The sequence below is a fragment of the Notechis scutatus genome, chromosome 2 (assembly GCF_049901735.1).
Source record: "Notechis scutatus isolate UNSWTSFEM ecotype Mainland chromosome 2, rNotScu1.2, whole genome shotgun sequence".
Taxonomy (NCBI): Eukaryota; Metazoa; Chordata; class Lepidosauria; order Squamata; family Elapidae; genus Notechis; species Notechis scutatus.
The window spans coordinates 181,111,764-181,130,149 of NC_142010.1; the positions used below are offsets into that span (position 1 = coordinate 181,111,764).

The window sequence follows — 18,386 nt, forward strand, 5'->3', positions numbered from 1 at the left end:
AAATAAAAGTTTCTTAGATACAAATATACAGATCCTGGAAATGATATGGAATAACTCAAAGAATGTGGAAGCTGTTTTCTGTGTCTGTTCCATCAGATATGTTTTTACTAGTAGTTAACAAGCTAAATACCATGTCTGAGCTGTGACACATGTACATGTACTCTATAAGAAACATGTTTGAATCCAGAGTTTAAACAATTACAAAGCTTTGGTCCGGCATGGTAAAAAGCCACCATTTTCTCATATGAAAATAAATGTCTGTTTCATGCTTACGCAAGCCTTTCTCAAGGCAAAAGATTTCACTACCATACTATTTTCAAGAAACCAGACCTTTCCCGGCTACCTTAAATTTTTAAAAGGTGGTTAATTTAAATTACTCAGAACAAGTGAAAATCAAGCTCCTTCTAAACCAGGGGTGCCAAACTCATGAGCCGTGGGGCAGATGTGTTATGCGCTGGACACGCTCACCCCCAGTTTAGTAAAGGGGAAAAAAGTTGTGATACATCACGTGACTACAATGTGACACTGCGAGTTAGACAGCCCTGTTCTAAACCATCCTGTAAACATAAAGCCATCTTCTAGGCTGGCAATTTAACTAGTAACTTAAAAGTAAAATTTCCCCTTGTCATTGGGTATGAAAAAGATAATGAGCAAAGAGAGTAAATGAATTTTAACCCTACCCATAACATATAGTAATTATACCATTCTCTGAGCAAGTATTTTGATGATTTGAGGAGTATTTTTTAAAAAATCCAAACTAAGCAATCAAATCTCTTATGCGTATATAAAGAGTTTTGGGTTTGGACAGGGAATGATATAGAAGGAAGTTCTTCTGACACCCATATTAGCCAAGCAAGCGCACTAAAAACTGAGCTTCTGATGTTCTCTCCATGTGCCTTGTTGCAGCAGAATTCATTCTCAGTTTTATATAATTTGATAATCTCTTGGTCCAAATCAGGGGTCTCCAACCTTGGCCATTTTAAGACTTGTGGACTTCAACTCCCAGAATTCCTCAGCCAGCAAGTTGAAGTCCACAAGTCTTAAAGTGACCAAGGTTGGAGACCCCTGGTCCAAATAACTTTTTCTTATGTTATTTGCTCGACTAGTTTTCCCAGATGAAAAATAAATAAAATAAAATGATTAAGAAAACTGTAATTCATTTTTCCACGGAATCAGGACTCTCTAGAGCCTGCATTTGCAGTTACTTCATTTTCATTTTCATACATATGAAAGTTGCTTTTTTTTCACCCAAACACAGCTTGCCTTCTCTTAGTTTTGGAAAAGGTTGAGAGGAGAGAGTAAAACTCAAAGTGTAGAACAACAAAAAGACATATTTGGATAAGATGTTCTCCCTTGCATCAGACTCAGTACATTTTAGACTGAGTTTGTGATTCCTATTACTTTAGAACGAACCATGTTATCTCCTCTGCTTTGCCCTTTGCTATTCTTGCCTCTCCGATAAACTAAAAGATAGTGAAAGCAAGCAGGTTCACAATCTTTCTCCATTTGCTTTCAGTTAGGGAAACGAAGGGCCTTTATCTCCTTCCCTTGCTGTGAAACGGGCCTCACAGATGCATAATTCCCAGAGCAAACTCTTAGCAACAGCACTCTGGCTTTACAGTAAAATTGGTAAGACTGAACCATAGAACTCAGAAACCTCTCAGGACACACAGGAAAAACAAAATCCTATCGCCAAAGAGACATTTGCGGATTCATTACCCAAACTAAATATTTGGCAATGTTTTCTCTGGAACAAAAGGAGTTGCCTTGGGGAAAAAAAGATGATTCTCTAAGATGCCAAAAGTAATCTTTCTTCTAACAGGTCAGTGACAGGGAGCAGCATCTGAATTTGTTGTTGTTGTTGTTTTTTTTGGTCTAGTAATTCAAAGGAAAGACCTACAGAATGGAAAGGAACATAGACAATCTGACCTCTGCAACCACTGCTCAAGAGGTGCCAACAGATGATAAGTGATAGGTTAATCATTTTTCACTAAACTGACTGTAATATCAACAAGTATTTTCACTTGTATGGGCAGGTATTTTATATTTCTACAATAGAAAAAGATTTTAAAAAATCACTTGTAGAACTTCAGAATATACTTTTAAAGAGCTGATTCTCCTCTTCTGGGGAGCTCTGGATTTGGGGCTCATATCTCCAAACATTCTAGTGATGCTGCTATATCATTTTGGGAACTGAAGTCCAGTAATTTTAAACACCACCAAGTTGGGGAAAGTCACTTAGAGTTCCTGCACCTCCATACTCTGAAGTCATCTTTGAAGGAATTCCTCAGGATGCCTCTCCATGCTGAGATACTGTCAATAGCTGGCCAGAATTTAGCTTTGAGTTTTCTCCAAAATACTGTTTCTAGTAGGGCAGTGATGGCTAATCTTTTCGGCACTGAGTGCCTAAAGTGTGTATGCACGCACCCCCCAAATGCAATGTGTGCACATCTCCTGCCTCCACACATGTGCCTGTGTCCTCGTGTATGCATGCACGTCCCCCATGCACGCGCCCCACCCCATGTATGCACATGCACCCCGCACATGTGCCCCGCCCTACACATGCACCCTGCCCCCACGCATGCGCAGCAGACCCGAAGACCAGCTGGCTGGTGGGAGGCGCGCATGCACATGTGCAGCAGAGCTGAGTTGGGGCGCCAGCTCATGTGCCCACAGAGATGGCTCTGCTTGCCACCTATGGCATGCGTGCCATAGGTTCGCCATCATGGCAGTAGGGTATGCCTGAAGACAACTTTGAGTCAGGCAAATGCATTTTTGTTCTCATAGGCACTTATAGTGATTAGGAGGATTTTAACACATCCTCCCAACATGCTATCTAGCATTTTATAGATCAGTACAGTTACATTGCTACTCTGAATTTTGCAATGCAGTTCGTCAGGTGGTACAGTATACAAGTAATGGAAACCTTAATGGGAAAACGCTCATAAAATTAAATACCTAGACATGCATCATCATAGGAAAATCTGCTTCCAAAAACAAGACCTATGTTGAAAGAAATGCCTGATATGTATGCTCATTTTATACTTTCGGTTTTTTGTTTTTTTTTAAATTACATAAAAACCTGCATCTATTGTTAGACCGATCAACCTGTAGTCCTTGACCCACTTTCCAAAGCCATTTGCAAATGGCTTTTGCTCATATCTGTGATAGGAGCAATCTGTTGTTGTTTTTTTCTCTTGGGAAAATGGGGACATAACGAAAGTGTCAGAAAAAGAATAAAAGGTAGGTCAGGAGAAGAAAAAAGGAGGGGGGGAAATGTTGCTCTCCCTTGGCAGATTCTGCCTTTTTAATATTGCTATTGAGCCTGGAAGATAATATTTCCCACGAAATATAGGCTTTAACTTAGAAAAATCCTGTGCCCCCCCCCCTTCCTTGTTCCCCTCCCCTTTAGGGTTTTCCTACAAATATGAAACAGAGCTTTTCCAAAATTGTGACATTCCCTCCCACACACCTACCCAACACTCAGTGAAATACCGCTTTTAAGTGAAGCAATCTACAATGGTAATGTCACCCAGAGTAAGTGGATTCTACATGTTAGGAGATGGGGGAAGCAGGGAGTTCTCATTGAAGTGACATTTTGGCAGTAACCTTATGCACAGAATATAACTGTACCGTAAGGGATTGGGAACAATCAGGGTGATCTGTGAATACAATCCTGGTTGTTCTCTTAGAAGCCCATTGCTAGGCAACATTATGCACACTGAAGCTAAATTATGCATTTAAAAAAAAAAACAAGCATGCTTTAAGGGACAATTCTTCAAAGCCATCGAATTAGGATAAAAAAGCTGCATTGAGATATGAAAAATAAGAGTGAACAAAGCAAAAAAAAAAAGGCAAACTAACAAATTAAACCATGCAATCAAATAGTAGTCCATCTGCAGTTTGGAGCCAATATGTAGTATGAATTAAAAAAAAAATTCAGATTAAAAAATAGGGGGCAGCTGTGAATTAAGTGAAGCATTGATCAGATGCAACATCCTCACCTGAGTTCTGACACAGGTTTAGCAGATATTCCATTACCTGAAACAATATTTGCCTCCACTAAGTGTTGTCAAAAAAAAGTTGGAAGGGACCTTGGGGGTCTTCTTAGTCCCTGCTCAAGCAGGACACCCTATATCATTTCAGACAAATGGTAGACCAATCTCTTCTTAAAAACCTCCAGTGTTGGAGCATCCACAACTTCTGGAGGCAAGTTGTTCCATTGGTTAATTGTTCTAATTGTCAGGAAATTTCTCCTAGGTTGGTTCTCTCCTTGATGAGTTTCCATCCATTGTTTCTTGTCTTCACTTCAGATGCTTTGGAGAATAGATTGGCCTCCTCTTCTTTGGGACATTCCCTTAGATATTGGAAGGGTGTCAACTGGTATATTTAAAAAAAAAATACAGGTAATCTTTGACTTAAAACCATTCGTTTAATGACTATTTGAAGTTCCAATGGCGTTTTATGATCTTCTGACAAGCAAAAGCCATGGGGAGTCCAGATTCACTTAATAATTATATTACTAACTTAATAACTGCAGGTCGTAAAATGGACAAAACTTACTTAACAATTCTGTTCTTAGGAATGAAAATTTTGGGCTCAATTGTGGTCACAAGTTGAGGACTACCTGTTAACAGTTAAAAAGAAGACTTCAACTTGTTAAATGTTCTCGCCCATCTAGAAGAAACTAAACCACCAAGATTCTGCTCTAACCTCTCATAGCTCAGCATAGTAGGTGTAAGTACTAGCAAGTTTTTCTAGATCTGTGTGAACCAGCCACAATCCTATCTAAATTGGTGGTCTGAACAGACATGATTTCAGGCAAACACATTTGAGACATGATTTGAGGCAAAAATAATGGATTTTTTTTAAAAGAAAAATTATACCCTTAAAGAATAATGGGGAAATAACAAAATGCTTGATTTTTTTTGGTGGGGCAGGATGGAAATAGGGACTCTTTTGGAGACATTAAACATGCCATGTTTTAACTGGATACCTTTCAAAGACTTTACCACTGTTTTTTTTAATGTTCTCTGCATGTATCACTTTTTAGTTTCTATTATTATGGTCAACGATAAAAATTTCCTATATTTTTTATGGTAGAGAAATCAGGACTGAAAGAAGAATAACAGCCTCTGGATGGTCTAATAAATTCCCTACAGGGAAGTTGGCAGAACTAATGTGGAAAGTGTCCCTTTCCAGCCTAAGAGTACAAATGTTCAGAATTGCTTTAAAAAGTAAGCTCTTAACTTTTTCATTTATTTGGCAAGCCTCTAACGGTGACCATTTATTTGTCTTTGCCTTGTTCCTCTGGGCACTAGATTTCACGAGGTGACATAAAACTTAGTCCCTCCTTTCTCAACACTGATAAAAGGCAGTTATGTAGGTTCTATCAGCATTGTGCACGTTCCTTAGACAGCAGAAGGAACAGAAACACACTGGGACAGTGATAAACAATGCCACAGAGAGACAGGTAGACCCCAAGTATTCTTAATTAAAATATAATATAATATAATATAATAAATATAATATAATATTAATATTAATATAATATAATATTAATATTAATATAATATAATATAATATAATATAATATAATATAATATAATATAATATAATAATAATATAATATAATATAATATAATATAATATAATATAATATAATATATGATATGATATGATATGATATGATATGATATGATATGATATGATATAATATAATATCATATAATATCATATCATATCATATAATAATATAATAAATATAATAAATATAATATAATATAATATCATATCATATAATATAATATAATATAATATCATATCATATAATAATAATATAATATAATAATATAATATAATATAATATAATATAATATAATATAATATAATATAATATAATATAATATAATATAATATAATATAATATAATATAATATAATAATATAATATAATATAATATAATAATATAATATAATATAATATAATATAATATAATATAATATAATAATATAATATAATATAATATAATAAATATAATATAATATAATATAATATAATATAATATAATATAATATAATATAATATAATATAATATAATATAATATAATAATATAATATAATATAATATAATATAATATAATATAATATAATATAATATAATATAATATAATATATAGAGAGGAGGGAGAGAAAGAGAGAATATATTCTTTTAATATCATCTTTTAATTTTAAAAGTGATTTATTTAATCACTTTTAAAATTATTTTTCAATTTTAAGAAATGCTAATTATTTAATCATTCTTCAGAACAGTAAATGTATCAAGCAACCCATCAGTGTTTAGCTGGCATCCATCCACTCCTTGTGGAGACGCAGAATTGTGCAGAATGTAAAATAAGCTTTAATCAAGATTGCATGCTAGACTAGTAGCTTGAAAACTGAATGGAATTTCCCAAGGGCGTTGGCAAGACCAGCTGAAGAAACATAAGGTTCTATTCACCAAAGAGCAAGCAATTATGGCCGGTTACATGAAAAAAAGATGACCTTCTCATCACTCCTTATCACCCATCCCCTCCCACTTGTGACTATATGACTGTAACTTTGTCGCTTGTATCCTTATGATCTATATTGACTGTTTCATAGTATGATTAGATTGCTTATTGTACCCTATGACTATCATTAAGTGTTGTACCTTATGATTCTTGACTCTTGACGAATGTATCTTTTATGTATACAGAGAGCATTTGCACCAAGACAAATTCCTTGTGTGTCCAATCACACTTGGCCAATAAAGAATTCTATTCTATTTCTATTTCTATTCTATTCTATTAGAACTGAGAAAGGGGATGAAGTCCAAAGCCTCATTAGCCTTGCTACCACTCTATTTGCACAGTTGCAAATGGGGAGGGGGACCAGACTGCTTATCAATAAAGCAATTAACAAACAGCAGTGATCTCCTATGGAAACACTTGCTCATTCATATATCTGATTCCTAGCCACAGTATGTACTTTGGAGAAGCCTATCATTAGGAATGTGTGCCTGCTTATCCAGTCAATATTGACTTGAGTTTTAAACCTGTCTTGGGCCAAAGAAACAAGACCTGGTTGACAAAAATTATTTATATGCCCAGGTAAAAAAATTGAACATGACTCCTTGGGAAAGATACATACTAAGGCAAATATTTAAACTATTATAACACCACTTTCATATTTTAACCACTTGCATTTTGGGTTGCCAGACTACATGTACCTTTTTTTAAAAAAAAAATGGGACGCATAGCTTGACCTAGAAAGAGATCCAATTATCAATCTCAGTATCATGTAAACCCAAGGTAACATAAACTCCCAACGTTGTGATTTTCTGCCAATATGAAGCCGCAGATAAGGTTGTCCACCCTGTAGGCCACCCACTGTGGAGGGCAGAGGGGATGACCTTGTGGGTCAGTGGGAAGAGTGGCAGCAAGGCTGTAATGTGGCTTTGGGCCTCATCTTCTTTCCTGTGGCCACCAGAGGGAAGGGCAAAGCAACAATCAAATACAAGGGACCCGAGCTCATGCCAATAGAATAACATGAGTCACTCTCTCAGACGATCTCCCCCTTAGTTCGCATGAAGATTAAGTGGGGGGTGGGGGTGGAAACACATTGAGACTGGCAAGATTCTATTTTTAAAGCGTTACTATAACAATAGTAGTGACTTACATCACATTAGCTTCCTAGTCTTATTCACTTTGAAAGGTCGACATCCCTCCAATATGTGGCCTATGATATGCCTCAACTCACATGTGATGTGGTACCCATCAGGAGTGGGATTCAACCGGTGTTACTACCGGTTTTGCATGTGCATGCGTGCTTCATGCGCATGTAAAATAATAATCAGCTGAGCCGCCCAGATAGCTGAAAAGTGCTGTGTGCAGGTGCGCAGCGTTTAAAAAGCCTCTTTTTTCCTGATTTTTCAACCTCAGCTGTGCTGCGCAAAGCAGCTGAGGTAGAAAAAGCAGGAAATAAAGGACAGGTAAGAGCCCAGGCGGGCGGGTGGGCCAAACAGCAGCAAACACAGAAGCGGTTCTATGTCTGCTGCTCTTCAGAGCTACCGGCTCTATAGAACCAGGCAGAACCGGTAGCATCCCACCCCTGGTACCCATCCATCACTTCTGAGTACAGAAATATCTGCGGATGGCTTGTCCTCTTCTCCCAGTATTTCCTCTCCAAGGCACCCGAGAGAAAGGCTGCAAGGCGCCACAGGTAGTCTTCAACATACAACGGTTCATTTAGTGACCGTTCAAACTTACAATGGCATTGAAAAAAGTGACTAATGACCGTTTTTCATACTTATGACAATTGCAGCATCCCCGTGGTCATGTGATTAAAAAAAAAATCAGATGCTTGGCAACTGACTCATATGTATAATGGTTGCAGTATCCTGGGGTCATGTGATTACCGTCTGCAACCTTCTGACAAGTGAAGTCAAAGGGGAAGCCAGATTCGTTTAACAACCATGCTACTAATTTAACAGCTACAGGGCTTCACTTAACAATTGTGGCAAGAAAGGTCATAACGTGGGGCAAAATTCACTTCACCACCGCCTCACTTAGCAACATGAACTTTGAGCTCTATTGTGGTCATATGTCAAGGACTACCTGTAATGACTCTGGGCAGCTCGCAATTAAAACAATCAAAATGGGCAGAGTTAAAAAAAAAAAAAAAGATAAAAATAGCAGTGGAGAAAAGTCAAAACTACTCAAACAAGCCAGGGTCCTTACATTTGATGGCAAAGCCAAGGTTTTAGTACTTCACGAAGCTGAACGTACCCCCTTCATTTTGCACCCAGCTGAAGCTTCATACCCTGCCTTCTGGAAGAGATTCTACGAAATACTGACTTGTAGTCATTCTGTCTCAGCCCAATCCACTTCACAGGATTGTTGTTGTATGTAAAAGAGGAGGAGGAATAGGTATTAGGTACGCTCTCTGCCTTGAGTTATTTATAAAATAAAGGTGGTGTTAAAAAAAAAATCTAAAATCTATACCACAGGACTAGTGGCACCTGATGCTAATGGGACAGAAGAGGTGGCCTTTCTGCTGCTTTTGGGTCTCTCCTTGATTGCAGGTGGGACACAAAGTGCCTCAGTGTACACTGTCAGCTAATGCACGGAGAGAGAAGAACAAACCACAGATCACTGAGGTAGCGTCCAAAGCTCATCTCTATGTCAGCTCCCTTGCTTCTGTCTGCTCCTTGATCATGCCATTTATTCATGTATAATTGACCTAGTAAAATAGTTTGCTGAACTAATGAAATTAAAGTAATTCTCAGGGGTGTGTAATGGTAGCTACTACCTTGCAGAGACTATCATGATATTAAATGCAGGTGGCATTTTAGCATGATTTCAAATTTCAAACACACTCTGAGATCCATTTATTCAAAACAAGCAGTAGATAACAGAGGCAATTTTAAAATCAGGGAAGTGGGAGCGACGGGAGTGGAAAGGGCACAAGACAAGAAACAATGGATGGAAACTAACCAAGGAGAGAGAAGCAACCTACAACTAAGGAGAAAATTCCTAGCAGTTAGAGTAGGGCTGTCAAACTCAAGGCCGCGGGGCAGAGGCATAATGCGCTGGCCACACCCACCCCCGATTTAATGAAGGGGGGAAGTTCTGATGTGTCACATGACAGCGCCATGACGATGCGAGTTTGACACCCATGAGTTAGAGCAATCAATCAATGGAACAGCTTGCCTTCAGAAGTTGTGGTGCCTCCATCACTGGAGGCTTTCAAAAAGAGTCTGGACAATCATTTCTCTGAAATGGTGTCGGGTCTCCTACTTGAGCAGGGGGGTGGACTAGAAGACCTCCAAGGTCCCTTCCAACTCTATTATTCCATGTTCTGTCATGGGAGGGAAATGAAAAGAATGATTGAAACACTGAAATGTGAAAGACACAGACTTTCAGGGAATTCGGTCATACAAACAGAAGCAATTTAATAAAATGTGGATTTGAGGAAACGTGATTGTATCCCACAACAAACAAGCAGCAAGTCAGAGCAAAAGAAACAGAACAGATTCTTCTCTTCTCCCTTATCTGAAATAAGTTGTAAAGCAAACAAATCCCAGCATAAAGAGAAAAATTGGAATGAGCAGAAGTAAAATTGCATGCACAAATACTTCCACCCTCAAAGAGCTCCTGATAGTAGGATTTAATAGTGTGATAAAATCTTATTGGTCAGCTACTCATATCACTGTCAGAGTCAAACCACAGCACTCAAACCCCACCAGAGTTTTTCCATAAATGGAAGAGAAGTGTCTGCTAGAGTCCCAAAAGCTGTTGAATTTTCAAAAGACTATAAAACAGCTCAAGGCCTCCTAACTCCATCCGGAATTCTGAACTCCACTCACAAATAAGCTTTTGAAGAGGTAGTTGAACTAAAATTTCACTGAAACAAGCAGCCCCTTAACTCTTTCCAAACATAAGCATTTTAACAAAATCCCCTTTTTTTGTATAATATACTGCTCAGGAAGGGAGAGAACAGGCTAGTTGCTAAATAAAAACTACTAGATGAAACCAGGTAATTTTCTCTGCAGGTCATTTAATTTTATTACTAATAAAAAGGAAGGCTGTTCAAAATTTAATCCAAAGAAACATTAAGTCAATTCTAAGGCAACACCTAACCTATAATTTACTGTCGTCTTCTGGGTGGTCTGATTGATGTTGAGGCTCCATTTGTGGTATTGAATATGTTTAGACAAGATGGAAGAACAGCAAATCTTTATATGTTGCAGATCATCTTTGTCCCTTTGGCTATTCCAAATCCCATGCAACAAATCTGTGTTGTGTACTTTCAGTGAGGAATCAAAATACACTTTTCAGTGAACACCCCCCCCCCCCTCCACTGTATACTGGCCAACAAAATTAACATTTACAACATTTCTCAGCCTGTACTATTCTCTATGTTTCAGCTTACGTTTCAATTAGCTCTCTATTTCTATACCTTCCAGAGGTTTAGGACTACAATTTCTATCATCCTCAGCCAGCAGGATTCCTACAGCACTGGAGATCTGCCCGTGGATTTAGACATTCATGCTTCTATATTACTTGATGAATCTGTTATACCAGCGACTCCCAACCTTTTGGGCACAGGGAGTAGTTCCAGGGAGACATTTTTCTGTGGACCAGAGGGGGTGTAGTTTTGTGTGCTGCCTGCATCCTGTGAATTGGGCTTCGCTTGTTTGCGCAGTCCGGTTTCTGGCATGCCACGGACCAGTGCCAGTTCATGGTCTGGGAATTGGGGATCCCTGTACTATACTGTAAGTAATTAATCTGTTTATTCCATTAAGGACTATAAACCCCCTATTCGTGATCCTTGTTAGCTGGAGACAACAGACATTTCAACACATTTGAAGAGAAGCAAACTAAGAAAGATTACAACATTTTAAAAGTTTTTGAAATATATCAAGCAGTTCACCCGTCCAGCTGAACTACTGTAGTTCAGCAACAATTGCTCCTCAGGTGAAGAATATTTAGAAACAAGATAGAAAGGAGAGATGGTAGAACTTCCACTCGCAACCAGTAATTATTACAGTAAGAGAAAGGCTTCCTCTTTGAAGGAAGGGTTTGAATGAAGTCATGGGTTCATTTCTCATTCTGCCTTTGACCTGTTGGGAAAATGCGCTAGAAAGAAAAAGGGACGGCCAAGGAGTTGGGGCATGCTTTTTGTCCAGGGAATAACCAGTCATGGGCAGGAGCTTTCCTAATTTATTTTCAGAAGAAAACCTGATTAGCTTCTTCTAGGCTACAACTACCTTAATTTGTCATACTGGCACAATACCAATGACAAACATGAGAGCAAAAAGAAGGAAACTCGGTGATTGGTTTTTCCCCGCTTCATTCTGTCAGAAACTCCTGTTGAGTATATGATATTTAACCTATCTTCCGGTGAAGCCAAACAGGGTGCCCACTCAAGCTGCAGCAATTAAGGGCAGGCAAGGAGGACTGTCCTATACTGCCAGCCCTTTGAGACTGGTTAAAATCAGAAAACAGGAGTGTCTAGGAGTCTCAGAATGTACTTTAAATGCACTTTGTATCAGGATTTTGAAAACCGATCAAGGCCCTTCTCTTCAACTCATAACAAACATAATCAAGGTAAAGTTATCTTGATCTTTACTCTTATCCTTTTATTTTTCAAGGACTCAAAGTAGCTTTTCTGTAATGGCTCGGCATTCACTTTCTCCAAGTCAGATCAAATCCCATCACACCTACCAGTGTTTGTCTTCATCTGTGCCACAACACCAGACCCCCCCCCCCCCAACCTCAAGAGCAGGGGTCTCCAAACTTGGCAACCAGCATTGCTAGCTGAGGAATTCTGGGAATTGAAGTCCACAAGTCTTAAAGTTGCCAGGTTTGGAGATCCCTGCTTAAGAGAAAAAAAGGGGCCAGGCCTGATTTCTGAGGAAGGGCCCCAGAGCTGTCAGGGCATCCAAGAATTCTCTTTTTTTGCTCTGATTCCAGGTGACCCAACTCATCAGAGAAAATTGGCAGGCGCTTTTCATTAAGGTGCATCAGTGGGCAGTAGTGGATCAGCAGTTATGGTTCTCCCCTCACTCAGTCCCTCCTTCCTTCTGCTCTGTTCTTCTGCTACTGTTATTGGGGCCCCACTGGTATGACCAGGTTTTATAAAGGAGTAAAGCAAGAAGAAGCCCAGAACCCCCTGTGCTTATGGACTCACTGTGGCACAACTCACCACAGGATAACTTCCAATGGCCAACTTGCCACAGGGCAACTCACTGCTGGACAAATCAACAATTCAGTTTCATTATTCAAAATTATTTTAAAAATATTTTAATTTTTGTCATTTACATTTCATTTTGGCATCATTTCTCTAATGATTCTATTCCAATATTTCTTCAATATCAGTGTAACTCCTGTCCCCCGGTGAGTGGTCCCATGGTGGGTTGGCCATGGCATGTTTCTGATTTCATAGAGTAACAGAGTTGGAAGATACCTTGGAGGTCATCTAGTCCAACCCCCTGCTCAATCAGGAGAGTATATTCCAAATATTAGCCTCTACCTAAGATTGAACTCACAGCCTCCTGATTATAAGGTAGGAGCTCCACCTGAATTGTGCCACAGCAAGTTGGCCATGGTCAGTTGACAGCAGCAAGTTGCCATGGACCCGTGATGGCGAACCTATGTCATACATGCCACAGGTGGCACGCAGAGCCATTTGTGTGGGCACGTGAGCCCCAGGTAAACTTACCTCACTGTGCATGCACGCACCTCCTGATTTTCGGCCCGTTTGAGGCATTTTTCAGCCTCCCAGAGGCTTGAGAAAAGCCTCTGCAGCCTTTGCAGGCCGAAAAATAGGCCCATTTCATCACTTCCTGTATTTCTGGAAATACAAAAGTGATGAAACGGGTCCATTTTTCGGCCTGCAAAGGCTTTCCTTAAGTCTTTGGGAGGCCAAAAAAGGGAGGTGCAGTGCAGGTAAGGGAGACTGGGAGGGAGATGGCACACACATGCACAAGGGGTATGGGCCCACCGCACGCATTGCCTTCTGGGTTCTGGCACACAAGCGCATGCACAATTTTTGGCACAGGAGCCCAAAAAGGTTAGCCAACACTGCCATAGACCCTCCTACGGATGTCTACTTAAAAGAAAATGCCATTCAAGTTGATGCAGATAGCTATCAAAGAAGGAACAGTGCAAAGGTTGTGTTTCAGCTTTCTCTGAATACAGCTTTAAAACTCTGCCCTTCCCAGAGCTTTCTTTTAAAAATATGGGAAAATGTTCAGAAAGTACAAATGGCCTCTGGTTGCCTCTTAAAACTATTACTTCAGTATTACATTAGGTTCTAATAATTTTGGACTCTTCTAGTCTTGCTTTAATATTATTATTGCCAAGTAATTTTGATCATGCCAATGGACAAAAAGGCAGGTGTAAATATTTCAACAGAATAATCAAATAAAATAGAAATGGCCTGACTTTATAATTTTTATTATTTGGCCATTTATAGGGGTCGTTGTAGGCCAGAATAAAAATGAGACAAGCAATGATTATTTTTAAATTATTGCACGTCTCTAGGCGCATAAAGTTTTAAGGTAACTGACAGACTGGCAGATCCCAATTATGCTTGCTGTCCACTCCTGGCCTAGAAAGCCTGATAAACCAAGGGCAGAACTGCCAATAAACAAACATAATGGCAGCTTTAGGGTTGATAGTATTCACTGACCCTTGGGACTTCAACAAGTCTTATCAGAAAATGGGTAGTCTGACCTGTAAAACAGAGGTTATTTGGTGATAGAGACACTGATATATTAAACTATTTGCTTTCCCCAGTCCTGGATTCACCCATAAATCCGGTATTTACCCATTTGTCTGTCACACTACCTGGCACGAGTCAGACATTCATTAGCTCCTCATGATTCCATGCTGTGTTCACCAACTCATCACGGCTTGTCTGATGATCTATGTCTGAAGAGCCCGTGACATCTGCTCTACTCTTTGGAAAAGTGCAGATTTAACTCCCAGGGTGGAACTGTCACATAAATGTGGCTGTGGAGGCGTTTCCACTTCAAAACCCCAGCAGTTAGTCTAAACACCGTCATAATCCTAGAACTACTCTAAATACTTTCTCTTTTTCAGACATACTCCACACCACAGAGAACGTAAAACTTGCTCTATTTTCATCTGCCCATTTAGACTCCCTAAGAGGTATTAGCAACAGGGAATATTGAGTTAATTCTGTCTTAAAATCGTCTTACATAAGCTAACTGCTCAGGAATGTTAAAATGTCTTACTTATATCTTATACAAAACAGCAAACCAGGGAAAAATTTCTCTGGATTTACATTAATGTCAAAAGTGAAGAAAGTTTTGCTTCTCTACTTCCATTACAATACTTCTAGCAGACTTTATACATTAAATGTAAATTATTTGGAGAAAAGAACCCTAGTCCTTCCTTCAGTTAGTACAATAGTATATTAACTGGGATAAAAATAGGACCATTTATTTTTTACAACTTATTAACTGAGGAGTTGAAATCGAAATTTCTAAATTACTCTGATCACACAGTTGCTACTACATGGCATTTGGAAACTTTACTGATCGAAATACAAAATAATATAAAGCAGTGTCATCAATTCATTACTCCCAAAAATGTAACCAAGACATTACTGCTGATACATGCTAGATAATTGAGAAATCAAGAAATACACCATACACTACTATTTGATAGAGTGATCCTGAAGGCCTTGGAAAAGATATTTAGATACTGTGATGTGTCTGCACTTACAAATAACCCACAGTGCAGGCAATGGTATTAATTTTGACATTTATGGAAGCAAAAATTGGACTTTGAAGAATATAAAGGAGACACTTTTCAGCTCTTGTGCTAGAAGATTCCTGAGAATATCATGGACAGCCAAGGAAATGAACAAACATACAAACAAAAACAGATCAACCAATTGTTTCCTTTATAGGATCCCAGTTCAGCACTATTCTCTAAAATAATCTAGAGCAGGGATGTCAAACTTGTGGCGTCACGGTGGCGTTACGTGATGTATTGGGACTTTTTTCCCCTTCACTAAACCGGGCGGAGGCGGGGCCAGCAAGTGACGCATCCGGGCCACAAGTTTGACGCCCCTGATCTAGATGTAATTAATGTACTTTACCAGCTGCACTGAACTGAAAATTACTTCAGTTTAAGAGTTATAGCTGAAAGCTTAAGAAGAAAACTAGCAATAAGATGACCATTGCAGGGAATGAAAAATAATTGCCCTTAACAAAAGGAATGTTAAAAGAAAAACAAAACTACTTTGGGTGCCAAAATGTTAAGTCAAATTAGGCATGAAGTAGTGCTAGGAAAATAAAAACAAAGTCACAAACTTAGTTACATAGAACAAATACACACTGGTATAAATTCTGAACATGGCCACAGAGGTATTATATTCAGTACACAGTGGCAGAGCCCTTTAATCTAACACTCACCAGAGACTTGGTCAGTACATATATTTCCAAATATAAGGAGACCTACTGGCTACCTCCTTGGCTCCTCTGAATCACTTTCTTGTCCAAGCTGGTTTTACTAAGGTTGAAATTAAACTTAGCAAGTTGCAAATTCCCAGGATATCTATAAAACAAGACTACCTTGCTCCCTGCTAACTGAATGCCAGAAGAAGCTGGGCACAATATATCTGCGTTTCTAGCTTGAGTCATGCATCATATGTATCATAAAATATGATTTGTAAACCATATTATCTATGTTTTCATACAGTCAGCCAAAACCATGTTACGGCTTTACAAAGTTTGAACCCAGTACCAAACCTAGCAAAGATTCTAAAAATTCTATGGATTCCATTAAATGTAAATCTTGATTGTTCTTTGTAGCCTAGCAACTGTGAGCCAGATCTACAATGAACATTGTAGTGATATGATTGTTTATGAATAAACATGAACTGAGTAATCTCCATAATAAGTTCATACAATTGCAGAGCTGCTTCTGTGTTATTATTAGAGGGCTCTGGTTATAAGACACCTCGGGAAATTAAACATACAATTGAAACTCAATGGCTTGGGGGGGAGGGGAGGATTATCTTTATTTAGTCAATATTGTAATTTTCTTTCAACCCTGATCAATGCAATTTGACTATTCAGAGTCACTGCTTAAAATGCAGTTATGGTTTAGATTCAGCAAGTCACTGGGAAGATCTAATTGTGTGTAAATCAAAAGTAGCAAAGATCAAATGACTGCATTTGCCTTTTTCATCCCTGAAGACTTTTTTTTTCTGTGCTCCTTTGCAAATTTGATTAGCTCTGCATCAAGAGCAGGTAATGTGGAGAAAGGAAAGCTACAGTCATAAATTCTTGGTCTGTTGCAACCTTGGCAAACAGCATTCTGATAAGAGACTTGTGGTAGATGTAGCTGCAATAAAGAAAGTGAATTAAGTGAAGTACAGGTAGTCCTTGACTTACGACCACAATTGAGTCCAAAATTTCTGTGAAATGAGACATTTTAAAGCGAGTTTTGCCCCATCATACCACCTTTCTTGCCAAGTTGTTAAGTGAATCACTGCAATTGATAAATTAGTAACCCGATTGTTAAGTGAATGTGGCTTTCCCCATTGACTTTTGCTTGTGAGAAGATCACAAAAAGGGATCACGTGACCTCAGGACCCAGCAATGGTCACAAATATGATTCAGTTGCCAAGCATCTGAATTTTGATCATGGGGATGCTGAAAAAGGTTGCAACTGTGAAAAACAGGCATAAGTCACATTTTTCAGTGCTGTTGTAACTTTGAACAGCTACTAAACGAACTGTTGTAAGTCAAGGACTACCTATATTGGCTTCTTGGGTCACCCAACTGATCTGAGAACCTGACAAGAAGGCTGGCTATTCAGCTGCAGAATTAAATAGTGTGATAGATTTGTAGCAATCTTACTAATAATGCGGGCTATGTATATACTAGCAATATGCAACATTAACACAATACGTAACAGGACTTTGAAAGAACTACGGTAAATGTTAATTACACAGGATGATTTTTAATGTAGAAGCCCAACATTGACTATAACGGCAGCCACTTCAGTATAATTATGAGCATTCTCACTAGACACCCCCACTCCATGTCAACATTTCATTAAATGTCATTGATCTACTTTAACAGGGACAAGCTTTTTCCAATCTGGTGCTCTCTAGATGGCTATTCTGGAAGGAGGCAATAATAAAGCAATTCTATTTTGCTGCCAAGAAAACTACATGGGCTCATGAGGCCACCCGGAACTGAACATGATTCAAAGAAGACTTATCTTTTAGAAAATTAAACAGATATTGAAGTTGATAACCATATGGAATTATCCACTAGAAAAGATTAAGCAATTATTTTCATGTAGCATCCCCTTTTCCTCCTTGAATGTGCATTAGTAAATCACGACAAATTTAGTGCATCAGAACTATCAGTGTTGGTCAATTACCACAGTACATCAACAGAAAACACCAGGAGTCTGTGCTCCAAATAGGAAATAGACTAGATCCATTTAGTGAGGAGACTGGGATTGATAAAACTGCTGAAATAGAAAGTGGAGGAAGAAAACATTGTGTTGGATATGAGATCTTGGGAAGTGTTTTTCCTTAGAGACCAATGTTACTCTCATTCTCCAAGTCCAGTATATTTAAAATCAGATGCCATTGGGACATATTCTTTTCAGTGTTCAGTCCTGTCTTGGGGACAAAACTCCCTCTCTATATAAATGATTAACACTACATGCTAGCATTGAGAGAACATACTGTACATCTATCAAACTGCAAACTCACTCTTTGGAGTGACTGTTGCTTATCCCCCCTTTCTTCATTTGTATAATGGCTTGTCTATCTCAAGGAAATACATATCCATTACTTTCCTT

General features: G+C 38.6%; 1 protein-coding gene across 6 annotated transcripts in view; it reads right to left on the reverse strand.

Moving 5' to 3' along the window:
- Positions 1 to 18,386, reverse strand: part of PLPPR1 (phospholipid phosphatase related 1) — a 166,359-nt gene that overhangs the window by 80,119 nt on the left and 67,854 nt on the right. The window lies entirely within an intron of this gene.